The sequence below is a fragment of the Euprymna scolopes genome, chromosome 14, assembly GCF_053919585.1.
Source record: "Euprymna scolopes isolate OS-2025 chromosome 14, ASM5391958v1, whole genome shotgun sequence".
NCBI classification, from domain to species: domain Eukaryota; kingdom Metazoa; phylum Mollusca; class Cephalopoda; order Sepiida; family Sepiolidae; genus Euprymna; species Euprymna scolopes.
This window is the reverse complement of record NC_136495.1, coordinates 153,766,311-153,785,748: the sequence shown is the minus strand read 5'-3', so window position 1 is coordinate 153,785,748 and position 19,438 is coordinate 153,766,311.

The following is a 19,438-nucleotide window of genomic DNA, read 5'->3' as shown; positions in this document are numbered from 1 at the left end:
TGATTCTTTTTAAATCTCTATATATTTGCCTATAGAGATGTAGTTGTTTTCTGGGGGGGGTATCGGATTATTGTAAATATGCAGTAATATATGCATATATTTGTGAAAACGTCAAAAATGCACATGTGCGGATAATCGATAAATTCTAGTGTTCCTATTTACTTGCCTCCCAACGAGGGAATAGTTAGACACAAAGCCGGATTTTAATGTGGGGAAAATCCAGTTTTCCAAAAAGAGGGCACTCTGAATAGGAACAAAAATTTAAAAAATATCTCAGTTATGAAAGATATCTCCTACACTGACCGAGGACAGACAATATGAAGTGTAGCATCAGAACAAATACTACACTGTGATCTTGGCCTGAAGCTTTGCTGGTCGCTTAAAATCTGTAAATATTCATAACTTTATCATTACTGATATAGGGATGGAAAATTAAGTTTTAAACAAAGAAAATCATAAAACAATTAAAACATTAATTTTTTGGCTTCGGAAAATAGACACACATTTTCCCGCTTCCGATTCTGATACTTCAAAAAAGAATCCAGTTTTTCTGATACCGGATTCCGATACCGATTAATCGAACAAGAGTATTCGTACAATAGTTTCAGTGATTACCGGACACAGATAACATTCACAATCCCCCATCGATTGATTGTGTAACGTTATACTATAATATTATTCGCATAGAATAAAACATGTTTATATCTTTGAAAGCAATTAAATGGCAGTCTGCAGACTGACCATCATCAAATTGATAGTTCATCATCTTTATGTCTACTTTATTACGCAGCATCTCAGTTATTCAGATTGAAATGCCAAAAATTTTATTGCTGTGATCATCTTCGTTTTTGTCATTTCTTTAAAATCCCCACGGGTTTATACCCTCCCCTTAATCGGTGTTGATATCTGTTTATGTTTGATACGAAGAAAAATATCTGTGAAATTACGTGAAAAAAAAACGCAACTATAAATTGCACGAGAAAGTAAATAACTCCGACGAATGTATTTACGTATTGATTTTATTCACGAAAATAAACAAAATAATTCGCTTTGAAATAAAACCGAATCGCCTTTACAGGATGGAACATAAATGTGTTGCTCTAAAGAAAACAACACTACAGCTTCATTTTAAAAGTTTTATTGGAAAAATCGACTCCGGTAACTTGATTTTGTTATAGAGCTGGTATACATGCCTCAATCACCGCCTCGATACGAGTTCGAAACTGGTAGCATGTCTTTTAAACAAGCGCTGGCGGGAGCTCGACGGCTACTCAGCGGATGATGGCGATCAGGCTGGGTTTTGTATTGTGGGAGGTCATGTTGGTGATGCTCTTGACACATGATCTACATTAATGATCTTCCAAATCACATCCTTACATCATTTGTAGACATTTATGCTGACAACACTACCATTTATGGTAGCACATCTAAAACAGTAAACGACCAAGTTCTCTCCAATTCTCTCTCCTCTTATCGTGAGCACGTAGTACAAGGGGTAAGGAGTGACTGGTTACTTTTAATGCATCTAAAACCAAGCTTCTCTCTTTACATCATCAACATTCTGATCCACATCTGGCATCAATTGAAATGAATGGCTCTCGTCTTCAGGAGGCCTCAAGTTTTGACAAGCTTCTTGGCTTGACCATTACTCCTGATCTTAAATGGAACACGTACATGAAATCTGTTGCCAAGGCTGCTGGAAAAATGGTGGGATCTTTCTATCGATCCTGTAGATATCTCACTGCTGATGCTATTCTCTATCTATATAAGAGCCAGGTACGTCCAAGGATGGAATACTGTTGCCACATCTGGGCAGGAGCTGCTAGAAAGGACTTGCCCTGCCTTGATAGAGTTCAAAATAGACTTCGTGGCCTCGTAGGAGATGTCCTTTTCTCTTCCTTGCAACCTCTATCTCACAGAAGAGATGTTGCCAGTTTGTCCCTGATGTATCGTTATTTTTATGGAAAGTGTTCGACTGAGCTTCAATCTATGGTCCCCCCTCGCCAAACTTTCACAAGAAACACTCGTCTAGCTGTAAACACTATCAATAATTCCCCCCACTCTTTATCTGTGCCTAAACCTAAACGTAGATTCGATGAACAAAGCTTCTTTCTTAGAACTGCACGCCTGTGGAATTGTCTTCCGTTTTTCCTGCTTTCCGGCTGACTACAATATGGTTGTGTTCAAGTCTAACGTAAATAAGTTCTTGATGAGCCGTTCCATATAAGTTATCAAATTTACCAAATTTTCATTACTAATGATTACTATATTGTCCAATTTCTACTGTACACTCTTTAACCCTTATCCTTGAGTGGCCTCTTGGCCTTGATAATGTGGTGATGCTTATGTAAAAAAAAACTGCACACCTGTGGAACTCTGTTCAGTCTGCCTGCTTCCCACCGGACTACAACTTGGATGTCTTCAAGTCCAATGTTAACAAATTCCTAATGAACCGCCCCTTAAGTAAACACTTCATCAAATCTCCACACTAACGTAATGTACTTGCAATAACCCTTATCCCTGAGTGGCTTCCGGGCCTTGATAAGTGGTGATCACTGTAAAAAAAAAATGATCAACAGAAGTAGTCTAGCGAGTTCAGGTCGAAGAAGGAGAGGAATAGTAAGAGAACTATATAAAGTCGGAGCACTCTTCTGAAGCCAAGCCTTGCTCTCTTTGGACTTGTGGAGCGGCACAAAGTCCTGTTGCCACACCCAGAGTGTGCCAGTGAGCACATTACTGCACAAGAGGATCACCACACTGTTCAGCACATTCAGGTACATTTTGGTGGGCTTTCGAGCCAACTCCGAAGATGTGAACTTACATAATGTGGCCCTCACTTGAAACCACTCCAAAAAGCAAAACCATGGCCGAAAACTTCGTTGAGTTGTGCCTTCAAGTGTTGAACCGTCCGGATTTGCATTTCTATGGTGCTGGTAATAGTCCTGTTGTCATAACTTGAATCGGTAGAGAGCGTGAGTTGTACAGAGGCACATCTCCGAGCTCGCTCGTTGAACATTATGTCACTATCAGACACGATAGAAGGCTTCTCTCTCTCTCTTGGGTTGTGCACACAACTGGCCAATAAATAGATGGCTTGCAACGAAAAAAAAATGTTTTCATCAAGCAAAAATGGAATCTCACCTTCATTTAAACCTTCGCCACTTCCGGTTTGACCATGGACGCAACGGTAAACACATCACGTTTTCTTTTCTGTTTGTTTGTTTTTTGTTGTTTTTTTTTTCACGTTCTTTTCCTCTTTCGCGGTATGGCCTCGAGCCTGCCTGCCTACTACCACTTTTTTTTTTTTTGCTCGACACACACCCGGGCAACGCCGGCCACCAAGGCTAGTATATATATATATATTGATTATTGATATTCATATTAAAAACCCTTTTTTTATTATGTAAATTAAAAAGAAAATACAACTTTGTTATATAAGATTCCTGGGATTACATTCATCTGCAAAATATCTAGCTAATTTGCATATTTTTTAAAAATTCATTTAATTAATTCACTATCATTTTTTCAGTTTTCTCATGGGATGATTATCTTTAGGTAACTATTGCGTGTAATTATATTCATGCAGATATCCTAGCATTTCAGCTCGGCGTTGCTCGAGTGTTTAGAGGTGTGTGTTGAGACACAAAAAGTGGTAGTAGGAAGGCAGGCTCGAATCCGTACCGGGAAGGAGGAAAAGAACGGGGGAAAACCTAAAGTCTTTACTGTTATGACCACCACCAAACCCGACGTAGTTTTAAATTAAGGCTAGACAATAAAAAAGAGGGGATGACTTTCGAAAATATCGGTGAAAAAAGTGATCCCTCCCTGTAGAAAAGTGCCCAGTTGAGGGTGAAGCAATTAATGTTTTAAGTGAATTTTTCGGTATTTGTTGTCTGAGGGGTCGCGCTTCAAAACAATACTGATCTTGTGAAAATCCGTCGCCTCTGTCGAAAGTTTTAGGCAGACATGCGAACATAGATACATACATTTATATATCAGTAGCTCAAATTTTCGACTGAAACCGATTAAAAAGCTTGCCCTATCTCTGAATACCCTTTATGTAAATTTTAAATGTTTAGACCAGAAATCGTCTGAGTAATTTGGTAGAGAACGCAGAGGTCAAACTTTTAAAAAAATTGACCCCCATTATGACACGTGAACATTTATTATTTTGGGCTTAAATCAAGTTATTAAGTTAGGTCCATGTCCAAGGAACCTATATCTAAAATCTATCTATAAAGTGTTTATACCCAAAATTTGCGGAGGAGTTTGGTCGAGTTCTCAAAGATCAAATCGTTGAACTTTGACCCCTTAACAGCGAAATTTCTGACCTAAAACTGATTACAAAGATTTTCCCAAATCTCAGTACCATGTATATCAAATTTCGAGTTTGTAGACTGAAAATTGACAGAGTTATTGCGTAGGGAAATATACACAGACAGACACACAGACACGTTCACTTTTATAGATATACTAGCATGGGTGCCCGGCGTTTCCGGGGTGTATGGAAGTGTATGCTGAGCAAAACAAAAAGGGGGTCAATTTTTTAAACTTTGGCCCCTATTATGACCCCTTAACATTTATTGTTTTGGGCTCAAATGAAGTTATTAAGTTAGATCCATGTCCAAGGAATCTATATCTAAAATTTCAAGTGTTTAGACCCAACATTGTCGGAAGAGTTTGGTAGAGTTCTCAAAGGTAAAATCGTTGAACATTGACCCCTTAACAGCCAAATTTCTGGCCGAAAACCGATCACATAGATTTTCCCATATCTCAGTACCCTCTATATCAAATTTCGAGTCTGTAGACTAAAAATTGACATAGCTATTGCGTAGAGAAATTTACAGACAGATAGATACGCAGACACACAGACAGACACACAGACACACAGACACGTTCACTTTTATAGATATATAGATAGATAGATTAGATGTAATTATAGTCATGCAGATATTCTGCATGAATTATACTTGCGTAATTTTGCGTAAAAACGTTATAGTAAAATCAAATCTCTTTCTATATATCAAACAATCTGAAAACCTCTGTCCGTATGTATGAATAAAGAAAGAAGTAACTAAATGTTACATTTTATTAAATATTTCATTATAAATATACTTTCCCTGATAATCTATGATTTCCTTCCATCTATTAACAAGTGTATTAATTCCATAACTGTAAAATCTTTTGGCTTCGATTCGAAAAACTCACAAATGTCAGTTTCAACATATTTCTGCGTTACAAAAATTGTCTCTTCCAAATTATTTTGTAAACAATGAAACAAATAGTAGTCTGAATGAGCAAGGTCAGAAGACAAGGGTGGATAAGAAATTTTCCCCAACCAAGTTCGATCTTTTGTGAGGTGATTCTTGCTGTGTGGTGTCGTGTACTGTCTTGATGTAACATCACCCCTTTTCCACTCAGTAGAACAGGCCTTTTTCTCCTCAAAGGTTGGGGCAAACGCTCTAATTGTTGACAGTAGATTTTATTACATTTTCACCCCAAACAAGGCACGTTGCCACTTTGGTGTAGGGAGCTACTATCAGGGGCAACAACTACTGGGGTACTATGTAGGGATTTGGGCAGCAAGATGTCAATTCACGTTACACTTGAACTTATGCACGTCAGTACTGTTGGGGAAGCAGGGACCTGGAATCGAATTCAAAACTCTAGCGGTTCTGGGGAAGAAACTATTGGAGTGAAAAGATCTTTTACATCTAGGGACCTCTACAGTGTGGGGGTGGGATTTAGCAGCCTGTCGGGTTTGTCGAGGGTGCTCACGTCGTGGGGCCACAAGTGATTGCAATTCGTCAGAGCATTCACCACTAAAATACTTGTAGAAAAGGCAGAGGGATGCAACATTTCGTCGATGATACAGAGGCTGAAGCTTAGATGCCAGTTCAGGGCCTATCAGGTTTGCAACTCTCTTTTGAACCTTGTCAGGGAGCGAGAGACTAGTAGCAGATGCACCAGCCTTAATATGACAGGAATACTCTATACATGGGTGAATTGTGGCCTTATAGAGGTACAGGATACTTTCGGGTGTTCGTAGTTGTCTATCACGGTAGAGAGAGCCCACCTTTCTTGCAGCGGCCCTGGCAATGCCTTCAATGCAATTGTTCCAACTCATCTTTCCTGTGAACGTTAGGCCAAGGAGTTTGAAAGATGTACTCTCAGATAAACTCATTGGCCACTGCTATAGGTGGTAGAGAAGGTTTCTTGTAATTATTGAATGAAACTAGTTTAGTCTTGGGGGCATTGAACGTGACCAACCATTTTTGTCCCCATTCCACTTCAGATTGCAGGTCTTCCTCTAGTGTTTCTGTCATTTCCTTAGAAATGTGTTAATTCGTCTTCCTGTCGTACCTGCCATAGAATGTGGTGTCATCAGCATATATAACCATCTCAGAGGCAATTTTGTCTGGGGAGGTCATTCATGAATATCAGGAAGAGTAGAGTTCCAAGGATAGACCCCTGGGTCACTCCCGCATTTATATCATATTGTTTAGATGTACGACCGTCGAGGACAACCTGGATTTTTCTCTTATCTAAGAAGGATTTAATTATGTTAAGTATTCTACAAGTGATACCGTATGATCTAATTTTCCTGAGGAGACCCTCATGCCATACCCTGTCAAAAGCCTTAGATATATCTAGAGCTACCGCTCTACCCTCCCCCGCTTTGTCCAGTGAATGGTATATACGTTCAGAGATTACAGTTACGATGTCTGCTGTGGAACGGGCTTGTCTAAATCCATATTGTTGGTCAGTCAGAAGTTTAGCATCTGTAAGGTGATGGACTAGAGCATGGTTAATTAAGGTCTCAAATATTTTGGCAAAAAGTGGGAGGAGGCTAATGGGGCGATAATTTAATGGGTCAGTCCTTTCGCCAGAATTCTTGAATACTGGTACAACAGAGGCAGTTTTCCAACAGCCCAGAAAGCAAGCTTCATTAAAGCATTTGTTGTACAGTTTGGAGAGAACTGCAGCTACTTCGGCTGAGCATGTTTTAATAGCACAGGTAGGATGAGATCGGGTCCACATGTTTTTGAACTGTCAAGGTTTTTTATGATGGCATGCACCTTAGCAGGGATGCTTTTCAGATCGTCTAGCGTGGCGTCTGTTCGCATAGGAAAGTCAGGTAGGGGGTGGTTGGAAGGGTCCAGTGTGGAGTTTGAGGCAAACCGATTGGCAAGCATGTTAGCCTTCTCGGTTGCTGAGGAGACAACCTCGTGATTGTTGGTTAGTGGGGGAATTGTTGATTGCCAATTATTTACTACGCTATTGTAGATTTTTCAGAAGTCTCGAGTTCCTAGTTTTTGTGCTTCGATGCATTTTTAGTGGTTTCCGTAAATTCTCTCTTAGCTGTCGCTATTTCTTTCTTAACGTTATTTCTAGCTTCTATATACTTCAGTCTGTTTGAATTGGACTTATGTCGGTTAAATCTGCGGTATGCATGCTGCCTTTGAGCAATGGCAGCTGTGCAAGTCGAAGTAAACCATTGGGGAGAGTGGGGCTTACTATAAAATTTCCGCATGGGAACATGCGCTTCGATTGCAGTTTTGAACAAGTCAGTATCTCGTTTGCACACTGTTTAGCAGGAGAGAAAAAATATTTCCCCATGCGGCATCTCTGATTAGTTCCCTGATGGCTTCCCAGTCAGCCTTTTTATAATATCTCGTTGTTTTGAGCACTGGTTCTTCAGTTTCGGCTCTAGAGTTTAGGGCGATTTCAACCATTATCACTGCATGAGCAGCGTTCCCGAGTGGGCTGTGGGCCTTCGTTATGCAATCATCGGGAACTGTTGTCAAGAACAGATCTAAAAGTGATGCGTGTTGTTCTTGCTGGTCAGGGAAACGGGTTGGAAACGTAACAATTTGTGATAGGGAGTGAGATATAGTGAAGCTATGAGTTGTGCTGCCCGCTGTGTCTGTGTAAGAAGAGAATCCAAGCCAGTTTTTGTGGTGGACATTAAAGTCACCAAATACATGTACTTGTGTGCTAGTGTCGAGTGAGAGTGCCGTGTCTATGCTGTCAGAGACTTTGCTTATTATGGTGCAGTCGAGGGAGAGCGGTAGAGAAAATAAAAATAGCTAATGTCGTGTTGCATGTTTAGTCTAAAGCACATAAAGGCTTGATCATCCGTTCTAGGTTTGTTTCTCTAGTCAGGGGGAGGGTATTACGAATGTAAACTCCAAGTCCGTGCATGTGTCTGTCAGAGTCCTTACGGCAGAGTGAGAGATATCCAGGCATGTTAGAGTGGTTAGAAGGGATGGAGGAGTGTAGGTTAGTCTCACTTAGTGCTAAGATATCCGGGGTATCTGTTAAAAGAAATGCTTCAACATCAGCTAAATTAGTTCTAAGCCCACGGATATTTGTGAGCGCAAGCCTCAAGGGAGGAGGAGGCAAGTTTAATTTTTGTCCTTAGGCCTGGTTTAAGCTTATTTTTAGATTGTACTGTCGTCATATTTTTTTAAGAGTTTCGGTTTAGGTAAGTGGGAGCTAAACAAGAGGTTATGCAGAGCATCAGACATACATCACAAGTAGACCATCAGCTGACCTTTCTCCAATTAGGATTGTGGCCTCAGGAGAGCCCACCGGGGATGAGTGCAGTGTCCCTTTCCATGCGCGTCATTGCACTACAAACAACCCGATATTATTCAACTATTGATGGAGCAGCCGCTCTAAACGCTACCAAAGATTTAGCGCGCCTGTACTACCAGTCTGGAACAGCAGCCAGGAACTGTCAATCCGCTACCCTCAACCCATTAGAAGAAGGTCCACCCAATTTAATTGCTCAGGCATATATTGTACTCAAGCACTCCCAAATGTCCAGCTTTTGGGGTGGGGAGTGCCGGGAATGAGGAAAACGGCGTTCGTTGCCCTAGCCAAGAAACAAGATCTACCGCTGGGTGTTTCTGTCGAATCTATTTTCGGCTATGGCTGAGGTCTTTCACCTTTACCAAGCCATTGTCTACAACTCTTAAGAGATTCATTTTTCATCACTAGTCACAAGTCTATCCAAAAAAGGTTAAACAAGTTGGCGAGAATTGAGCGAAGAGCAGATGTCGACTCGGGATTTGAGATTGTTTTCAGACAATTCATGAGGCACACATTTTTCAAGTTTAGGAACTTTTCCAAGTTGTTGAAGATGACGATGAACGGTTGTATGGTTTGAATTCGATTTTATTGCCAATTCCCCAACTGATAAAGAAGGATTTTCTTCAAGAGCTGCTTCAAGAAACTTATCATCAAACTTAACTGGACGACCGGTTCGATAATCATCTTCAAGAATGAAATTTCGACTTCTGAATTTCGCCAACCATCTTCTGGAAATTCTTTCATTCACGCATTCATTACTATAAACTGAGTGAATATTTCTAGCCGTTTCGGCTACTGAGTTTCCATTTCCATGTTAGAAGTGTTGTAATCAAGTCAATTTAAATTTTATCGTTCTGTAAAAGGAAATGTAATCAATCAAAATGCATCGACACATAAAAATGTAAAAATTACACGATATTTTTTAAGTTTCGTCCAAGTTAAAAACAATTGTAAAAATTCAAACAGAACTTATGGGATAACCTGAAATGGAATTTGCCAGGTGAGGGTCGAACGACGGCATTACGAATATGCATGTGTAACGTAATCGCTAATGGTAAATGTTTTAATTTTTAGCCTTGCAGCAAACATCACTTCATAGGTCAGACCGTAATGTATGAGGACAACGTAAATCGTAAGCTAACCGTTTTGGTTTCGATTCTCGGTACTGGCGCACGAGACATTTTTTTTATTTAACTTTAAATCATTACTATATATCTATGAAAATGAAATTGTCTGTGTTTGTGTTTGCGTGTGTGTCTGTTTGTGTGTACATTCCCCTTCCAAACTACTCTGTCAATTTTCAGTCTGCAGACTCGAGATTGGACATAAGGGGTATTGAGATTTGGAAAAATCTTTTTAATCGGTTTTCGGCCAGAAATTTGGCTGTCAAACGGGGCAAAGTTCAACGATTTTACTTTTGAAAATTCTACCAAATCCCTCCCCCAATTTTGGGTCTAAACACTTGCAATTTTAGATATAGGTCCTTTGGACATGAATCAAACTTTTTAATTTGATTTGAGCCCAAAACAATGAATGCTAAGGGGTCAAAATTGGGGTCAAAGTTTTAAAAAAGTGACCTTTGCGGTCTCTACCAAATTACTCAGTCAATTTTCTATCTAAATATATGAAATTGTATATAAAGTGTATTCAGACATAGGACAAGCTATTTAATCGGGTTTGGGCCAAAAGGTTGGCTGCAAAGGATCAAAGTTCAAAAGATTTTACATTTGCGGCCTCTAGCAAACTATTCAGCCAATTTTGGATCTAAAAATTTGAAATTTTACATAAAGAGTATTCAAGCATGCAGCAAACTTTTTAATCACTTTTTGGGGCGAATTTTTTGAAGCCAAAAGGTCAAGGTTGAAAGAGTTGACCTTTGCAGACTCTACCAAACTCCTCTGCAAATTTTGCGTCTAAACACTTGAAATTTTAGATGTAGGGTACTTGGAGATGGGTCGAACAATTTAACTTAATTTGAGCCCAAAACAATAAATGTTAAGGAGTCAAACTTTTGGTCAAAGTTTTAAAAGATTTGACCTCTGCGGTCCTTACTAACTTTGCTCTATGTTAGTTAAGTAAGCCTATTATATAGAAAGGCATTACCGTACATATTCACACTTTTTAATATATACATATGCACATAAAGTTATGAACAATGCATAGGGCCCGAGCAAAGCTGGGCTAAAGTGCTAGTGCAATAATAAATATGAAATCTGCATTAATCAAAATATTATATTGAAGCGTATTTTACAACCGGGCAATGCCATATATATATATATATATATATATATATATATATATATATATATATATATATATATATATATATATAAGGGACTTAGAGCAATTTTCCATAGAGCAGAGTGTATGTTAATGTTATAGTAAAAATACTAATTTAATTAAAATACAGGAAAAGAATAATGCTCGTTGTAAAGCGGATGTATCAGAGCTCGTTTCTGAAACGATCGTACAATATATATATATATACATATATATAAATGTGTGTGTGTGTATGTTGTACATAATATATATCAGTTCATTTATCTACAGATTCACCGTAAGCCGTTCGAATACATCATGCATTAATGAATCTATCCTGGTCTCTCCATATCTATTTCTTTATGATCATCACTCCCGCTTTTGCCGTTCAGAATATCGGTCACGTTTCACACATTTCATAACGTCATCGATCAGACCTGCCACCTCCAACTCGCACGCACCGACGCCCGCATGTACTTTAAATTTGGCACACGTCGCCTGATCACCATCAGAGCGATGATGACTCACATGTCTCGAAGGCTTCCATTCTCCTGACAGACAATATAGGCCGAATCTTCTTTAGCATACGCATTCCTCCCATCTCTCAGACTGACCACAACCTCTGCCCTCTTCTCGTGTGTCGATCCGTTTTTTTTTTCGGTCTGTCACGCATCGGCTTAGAATAGAGTTTTCAGTGCTAGTTTTGAATGGATGCAGTTGTCTTCAAAACCGATGCAAACAAATTTTTACCATGAGTAATTAAACGTTTTTCAGACCATTGATGGGCGTTAGTACTTTAATATCTCATCTTTCAATTGGGTATCATTCTTGTCTTATTCACCCTTATTCTCAAGTAGATTTTATGTGTGGTAACTTTAATAAAGAAAATTGGTCCAAGGATCTTTATCAGATTAAAACTGCATCACTCTATAAAATTTGACTTTGTGACAGAACTAGCGTTGGTCTGTCACTGTTTATTTTAAAACTTTATTTTTATGCTTGTTAAAAATGAGAAAACGATATAGCCGTTAACTTAGCATTAGTGCTTTTTCATTTTTGCATTAAATGCTTGCCCCTATTAATCCCTTACTGTGCATCGAACGGATATTATAATACTTACTTCGCTCCACCTTACCTTAACAAAGACTAATATAAATTTAAGCTAAATCGCCCTAATTTCTTCAAAGAAGACATTTTTCATATGCGTCCAACGATCTTTAGATAATGGTCTGTCCGTCTGTTGGTCGGTCACGATCAAGTATGAAATATTATTAGCAGCGTGTGATTGACTGGACAGAATATGAAGAATATTCTTTTCCTGCTATTATTATTCAGGCATTATGTAGATAATGTCTATGGTTATATTTTAGGCAAATCTCATATTTAATCCCTGGAGATGACCACCCCTTAATATCGGCTTACTAACTATTCGGTATTAGAGGCTGAGTATTGATCCTAGGACCTTTTTATCAGCTATTCATCAATCCTAACCCGACCACCGTCTTGAATGTTAAAGAAAAGTAAATAAAGCCAGAAGACGTGACGCATACGTGAACAGAAAATAGTTTTCTGCTGTATGATCACGTGACATGGGCATTTGATAAACACTTGGTTATTCCCTGTTCGGTTTTTGGCGTAAGAAAAAAAAAACCCTACAGCATTGTCATTTTTGATATTTCAGATTTTTGGACGGGGTTGGGGGGCTTAGGAATTTTTGTTTCTAAACATATTCCTGTCTCGCAGTAAATGTCTTATAGTTTAAGGCGATGGAGCGTTATGAAATTGAATTATTTAAACGAATCAACGAATGAACCTATGCTGCCACAACGTCAGTGTCTCATCGACAAATCATAATCAAATAAGGAACACACTTGCCCATGGCCTCTGTAATATTAAGATGGCCTAAGCACTAAAGTCATATAAATTGCTGACGTCATTAAGGAACTGCACTTGCCTCGGTTAAAAATGCTTGTTATAGTGACACGAACAAATAGTACATTTCCAAAATCTAGGACACACCAGCAATAGTTTATACTTTGAGTTCTGTTGGCATTGATAAGCCGATGCAGCTTTCACCTGGGATTTGATACCTTTCCCTGTTTTCTATTAATAATGCCACGGATTTATTTTGGTATGCATTAACAATCATTTGAAATCCTACTTGATTTATTTGGATTTTTCACACTATTTTTCGTATTATAATTACAGCCTTTGATTAAAAAAGCAAATGATTTAACCTGGTAGAAAAAAAAACAGATAAAGTAAGATAATAAAATGAAGACTAATGCTAGGTAACGATTAAGTATAAACAGAATTTTAAATATAATTTAATGCAAGAAGTCTGGTGATTTACCTCTGGAATGAGACACAAAAGATACTGTGTGGCTTAGAGCCCATTGGTATATTTTTATACTCCTTTTTTTCTTGTATTGAACCTTACGTGTGTTAATACTTAAATAAAAATTTATGCGAAATCTCTTATAAGTGCACACACACACACACACGCACACACACACACACACACACACACACACACACACACACACACACACACACACACACACACACACACATATATATATGTATATATATATGATATGGTAATTATATAATAAATAAAAGATTAGAAATAAAAAGTTACACACAGATTAATAAGAAAAGAAGAGGCGCAAGCAAGAAAGAAAAACCGTTTTAGGCCATAGCATTGTTAAGCTAAATGCTTCTCATCAGAAGAGAAGAAAAGCCAGCATTATGCAAATACAAAAACAATAACCGGCTTAAGAACATTCATATATATATATATATATATATATATATATATGTATGTATATATATATATATGTATGTATATATATATATATATATATATATATATACAAATTGTAATAGAAAAATAGGGGAAGGTAGATAAGAAGACGAAAGTGTATATAACAAGGAGTAAGTAATATCGGCTACAATTAACAGAAAAAAGTTTAAAATTTATAGGATTTCCTAAGTAAGTTCCGTGAAATAGCATTCAAGAAAAAATAGTTAAAAACTGATCGGTCGATAGTAAGAATCGAAAGTAAAAGTCAAAGGTTAAAATATTCTCAATAGAGTTCCGTGTGTTAGCAATTTATCCATTAAATTTTGATATATATGATGAATCAAAAATTGAAATAAAAATATAAAATATCCCAAACGGGCAAAACTTTCTCCAAGAGATCCGGCATCACAATTCCTAGGCAGAAGCACTCTGACTCACATATGACTCCTATTGAAATGAGCGACTCTCGCCGTGAAACGCTCCATATTTATACAAACTTCTTGGTTTAACCTTCATTCCTGATCTGAAATGGAGCACATACATAAAATCCGTAGCCAATGTCGGTGGAAAAATGGTTGAATCATTCTACCGTTCCAGTAGATATTTCGCCGCTGAAGCAATTCCTTACCAGTATAATAGCCGAGTACGTCCTAGGATTGAATGGTGTTGCCATATCTATGCAGTAGCTGCTCGAAGCATGCTATCCTGACAGAGTTCAAAACAGACTTTACAATCTAGTAGGCAATGCTCTTTTCTCTTCTCTGCAGCCTCTTTCCCACAAAATAGACGTTGCGAGCCTGTCCCTACTCTATTTTAATGGCAAATTTTCAACTGAGCTCAAATCTATGCACCCCCGCCAATCCCTCTCACAAAGCACTCGTTTAGCCCAAATGACTAACAATAAATTTCCCCACTCTTTATTGTTGCCTAAAACTAAACATAGATTCCATGAACAAAGCTTCTTCTCTGTGTGTAGATATTATGATTTTAAATAGTACAAAAATTATTACTGTTGTATAGCAGTTCAGTAATTGAGAATTGGTGTCTTTGGTTAGAAAGTACAAGCAAATGTGCAATGAGTTGCCCGGTAGTAAACATAACGTTAAATTTCTTTAAAAACTTGAAGTAAAAAAAAAAAAATGTAAAGAAACTTAAACATGTGCATGTGAACATTATTTTTTTTCAAAACAGTTCATGGTATTAAGTAAAAAATACCCGAACTGAGATCGAAACCAAAACCTTCAGGCAGTGAGTAAATACTATAACTATTACACCAACGTAACACTCTTTAAAAGGCGTTTTAAAACTACTTTCTCTTAACATAAGTAATCTGCAGTGTGAAGTAATCACGCATACGCATACACGGAACAGTTAGCAAGCATAAACATCCGATGATTCCTAGGTACTAACGTTTTAACTTTTGACACCTTAGCAGCCCTTTATTTCAGATAAAAAACGATTATAGTTTTTCACATGTCTGAATATCCAATGTACTGAATTTCAAGTCTGTAGATCAAAAATTCGTTGAGTATATAGGTTGAGAATTGTCCTCACACACACACGTTCTTACTTTTATGGATATATAGATTGCTATTATTGAAAATTTGAGCAAGAGTTGTCGCATTCACTCACAAATCTAATATTTTTATATTTATATTTTTTTTTATATTTCATATATAAATATTCTAATGTTATTATTATTTGTCAACGTGTTTTATATACAAGTCACAAACGATTTAGTAAAATGTATTTATATTCAAAAACTTCATATTTCAATATTTAGTAACATTATAATTGTGTGCTAAAAACCTAAACAAATACAGATTGATTCCTAACATGCGTCCATTCAATCAGCGCGTTTATTGATGAAAATCTTATTTGAAATTCGATCGTGACAAACCAAAGGAGGGACATGCAAAATCTATTATATTTATATATTATTATGGATATATCTGAAAACAGAATTGAAACAAACTGAAGAAAATTTAGAACTTGTGCAGTTTACAGACGGTGCTAATTTTCGATAAAATTTACAAAATTCCATTTTTGCGTAATCTCTGCTTTATTATTTTTACGAATGAAAATGAATTTGTTTTTTTATATTTAATATCTTACTTTTTTATACTTCAATCAGTCCTTAGCTCTTGTTCACAAAATGTAGCGAAATATATAACAATGATGAGGGGGGAGAGATCAGATGTTTATACGTCTTGTAAGAGTTACATAAAGTTCATAATAACGATGAGGGAGACAAAGTTCATATTAAGGATGTTTCACACATTACCTTTTGCTGTTGAATGATGACACGACACAGTTTTACAAAAACATGATGATAACTTCTTTATTATCGAATCAACCGGTCGAATGATGATGACGTCAAGGAATTCAAAGTCGTTCTACATGATTAAACGTTCTCCCTTCGCTTCTAAAGGGACCCTCCTCTGATCATGTCAGCTCTTTCCGACCGACCCTGCTGACTGTTCGATCTGGACTCGACTGTCTCCGATCTCTGACACTCTCTCTGCTAAACCTAGCTTCTACTATTGAGAATATCCCTTTCTGCTATGACGTCATATGTATGGCTTTACACGTGATCGACTTACGCGGCTTAAACATACGTGGCTCGGCACATGTTCCCAAAACATGCTTCTGCAGAAAAGAATTCTCACTAACTTATTATTCAATATATTTTTAAATTGTATTATTATTTTTTTACATAGGCATCACCACATTATCAAGGCCAAGAGGCCACTCAAGGATAATGGTTAAAGAGTGTACAGTAGAAATTGGACAATATAGTAATCATTAGTAATGAAAATTTGGTAAATTTGATAACTTATATGGAACGGCTCATCAAGAACTTATTTACGTTAGACTTGAACACAACCCTATTGTAGGCAGCCGGAAAGCAGGAAAACGGAAGACAATTCCACAGGCGTGCAGTTCTAAGAAAGAAGCTTTGTTCATGGGATCTACGTTTAGGTTTAGGCACAGATAAACAGTGGGGGAATTATTGATAGTGTTTACAGCTAGACGAGTGTTTCTTGTGAAAGTTAGGCGAGGGAGACCATAGCCTGAAGCTCAGTCGAACACTTTCCATGAAAATAACGATACATCAGAGACAAACTCGCAACATCTCTTCTGTGAGATAGAGGTTGCAGGGAAGAGAAAAGGACATCTCCTACGAGGCTACGAAGTCTATTTTGAACTCTATCAAGGCAGGGCACGTCCTTTCTAGCAGCTCCTGCCCAGATGTGGCAATAGTATTCCATCCTTGGACGTACCTGGCTCTTATATAGATAGAGAATTGCATCAGCAGTGAGATATCTACCGGATCGATAGAAGAATCCCATCATTTTCCAGTGGACTTGGCAACGGATTTAATGTATGTGTTCCAGTTAAGATCAGGAGTAAAGTTCAGGCCCAGAAGCTTGTCCAAACAAAAGGCCTCCCCAAGACGAGAGCCATTAATTTCAATTGAGACCCGATGGGGATAAGAGAGTAGATGATGTAAAGATAAAAGCTTGGTTTTAGATGAATTAAAGGTAACAAGCCACCTATTTACCCATTGTACCACTTGTTCAACATCAGAGGAATCAGAGAGAACTCGGTCATTTACAGTCTTAGATGTTCTACCATAGATAGTAGTGCATGACGTAAGGACATAATTTGGAAGATCATTAATATAGATCAGGAAGAGAGGTGGGCCCAAGATGGACCCCTGGGGGACTCCAGCATTAATACTAAGAGCTTCTCATTTTTCCAGCGGCCTTGGCAACAGATTTGATGTACTATTATTCATTAGCTTTTTAGCTGACCTTTTTTAATCCAATTTCCGTTAAAGGATGAATAATTAAATTCTTTTTACAAAAAATATCTAAACTATTTCATATGAAATTTAACAATAGCGAAATTCTAACATTCCATTTTCTGAATCTATCTCTGAACCTTGCTTACAAAGTTCGAATCTCGGTCTATCCTAATCTCATTTTCCACTTATCTAATGTTTTTCTTATTTACAAGAAAAAAAGGGGACCCTTTTTTTCTTGTAACATCCCTATCCTTCCAATTTTTCCAAAAAATGTACGCAGTTTTAAATTCTAGTACATTTTTTCTATATATCTATAAAACCACTTGGCTAAGAAAGATCATACCTCCCCCCCAAAAAAATCACTTTTAGTCAGCCCTTTATAACTGACTTCATAATTTTATTTTTTTTAGATCAGAATCTCTCTCTGATCTTCCTGGCATTTACATTTTGGATGTAGGGTATACCTCCTATGATTCACATCAGCTGCTTTATCCAGCCATTCTTATGTCGTAGTGATGTCTCATTCGCGCGGTTTCCATGGAGAGACTTATTTACAAAACCTTGTTTCCCTCAGCTCGCAATAGGTGACGTCATTCGTCATATCACTCTGCTTAGTCTATGGCAATTTACTCGTTGCCCTCTGCCGCAAGATTATCTCACTCATATTTGCTTCTATCCGTCGTGGTTACCACCTGACGAAGGCCAGAGGAATAGTTGGCCGGAACGCCGTGACACAACCAAGAAAAAGACGAGGATAATAGTCCGCAATAAATAAAATTAACACCCTAACCCTAACCCTAACCCATTAACTAATTTTTGAGGATAACACTTTCTTTTCGCATTCTGATCGCCTACAAGCGGAGGAAGATGTTTGGACAAAACATATATGCCGCGGCTTGATGAAAAATATTCACTCATTTTTTATCTATTTATATAATTATACTTTTCCTTTTTGGACAGTCATTATATTCTTTTTGGACTGATGCATTTACTGAAATAATTATGTAATTATTTAGAAACCCATTGCAAACCTGAATTGGCATAGTGTTTGGCAAATATTGAATACTTTTACCTAATAAATTAATAACAGATGCCGTAAAAAAGTAAAAAAAAAAACAACAACACTTCTCTACAGAACGCAATAGTGCTAAAAAACAAATACAGATATAATAATCGCTAAAAAAACAGAAATGTAACTACTAGTAACCTTAAAATTATTCTAATGTTTCATAAATACTGGCAACTTATTTTGAACAATTCAGCATGTTAACATACGTGCATAAGTAAAACAATATTCAGAACGTCTTTTAACACTCGATAATCGCAAAAACATATAAAATTAAATCAAATTTACATAAAATGTAATCAAACACATATTGCTATGTGCTCAAACGGAAAACTCTCAAAATGTAAACACAGCATTGTAAATATACAGAAAATACCCAAAAACGGCCCTAAAAATTCTATTACGGCTACCAATAATTAATTTTCGATTTTTGAGCGATTATAAAGACTTTAATGATGCTATATTTGTTTGTTCATTTTACATTTTTATTCCTGTTGTTAATTAAATTTAATTTTATATCGTTGACTGATTACACAGCCTTCAAAGCTGTAACTTATCATTCAGACACTTTCATATTAGAACTGATTAAACGCTTTTAAATAAATAAAAAATTAGTATGTACATTTTATTTGCTACGAAAACACTTATTTGTTAAACATTTGTTTTTTTTTTTTACAACTTATATTTTCTGTGGAGTATTTTATTATTTAGATGTATTAGAACTTTTAGGAAAGAAAATGCGTACCGAGAAGAAAAACAATGGCTGACTTGAAAGATACTGCTATCAGTATAAGGCAGTGATCTACCTCTGTTTTCGTTCAAACTAAAGCGCTAAAAACTGCTTTCTCTAGAATCAGTACCTGCAAATCGCCCCAAACAAACACTAATCGGCAGTAAT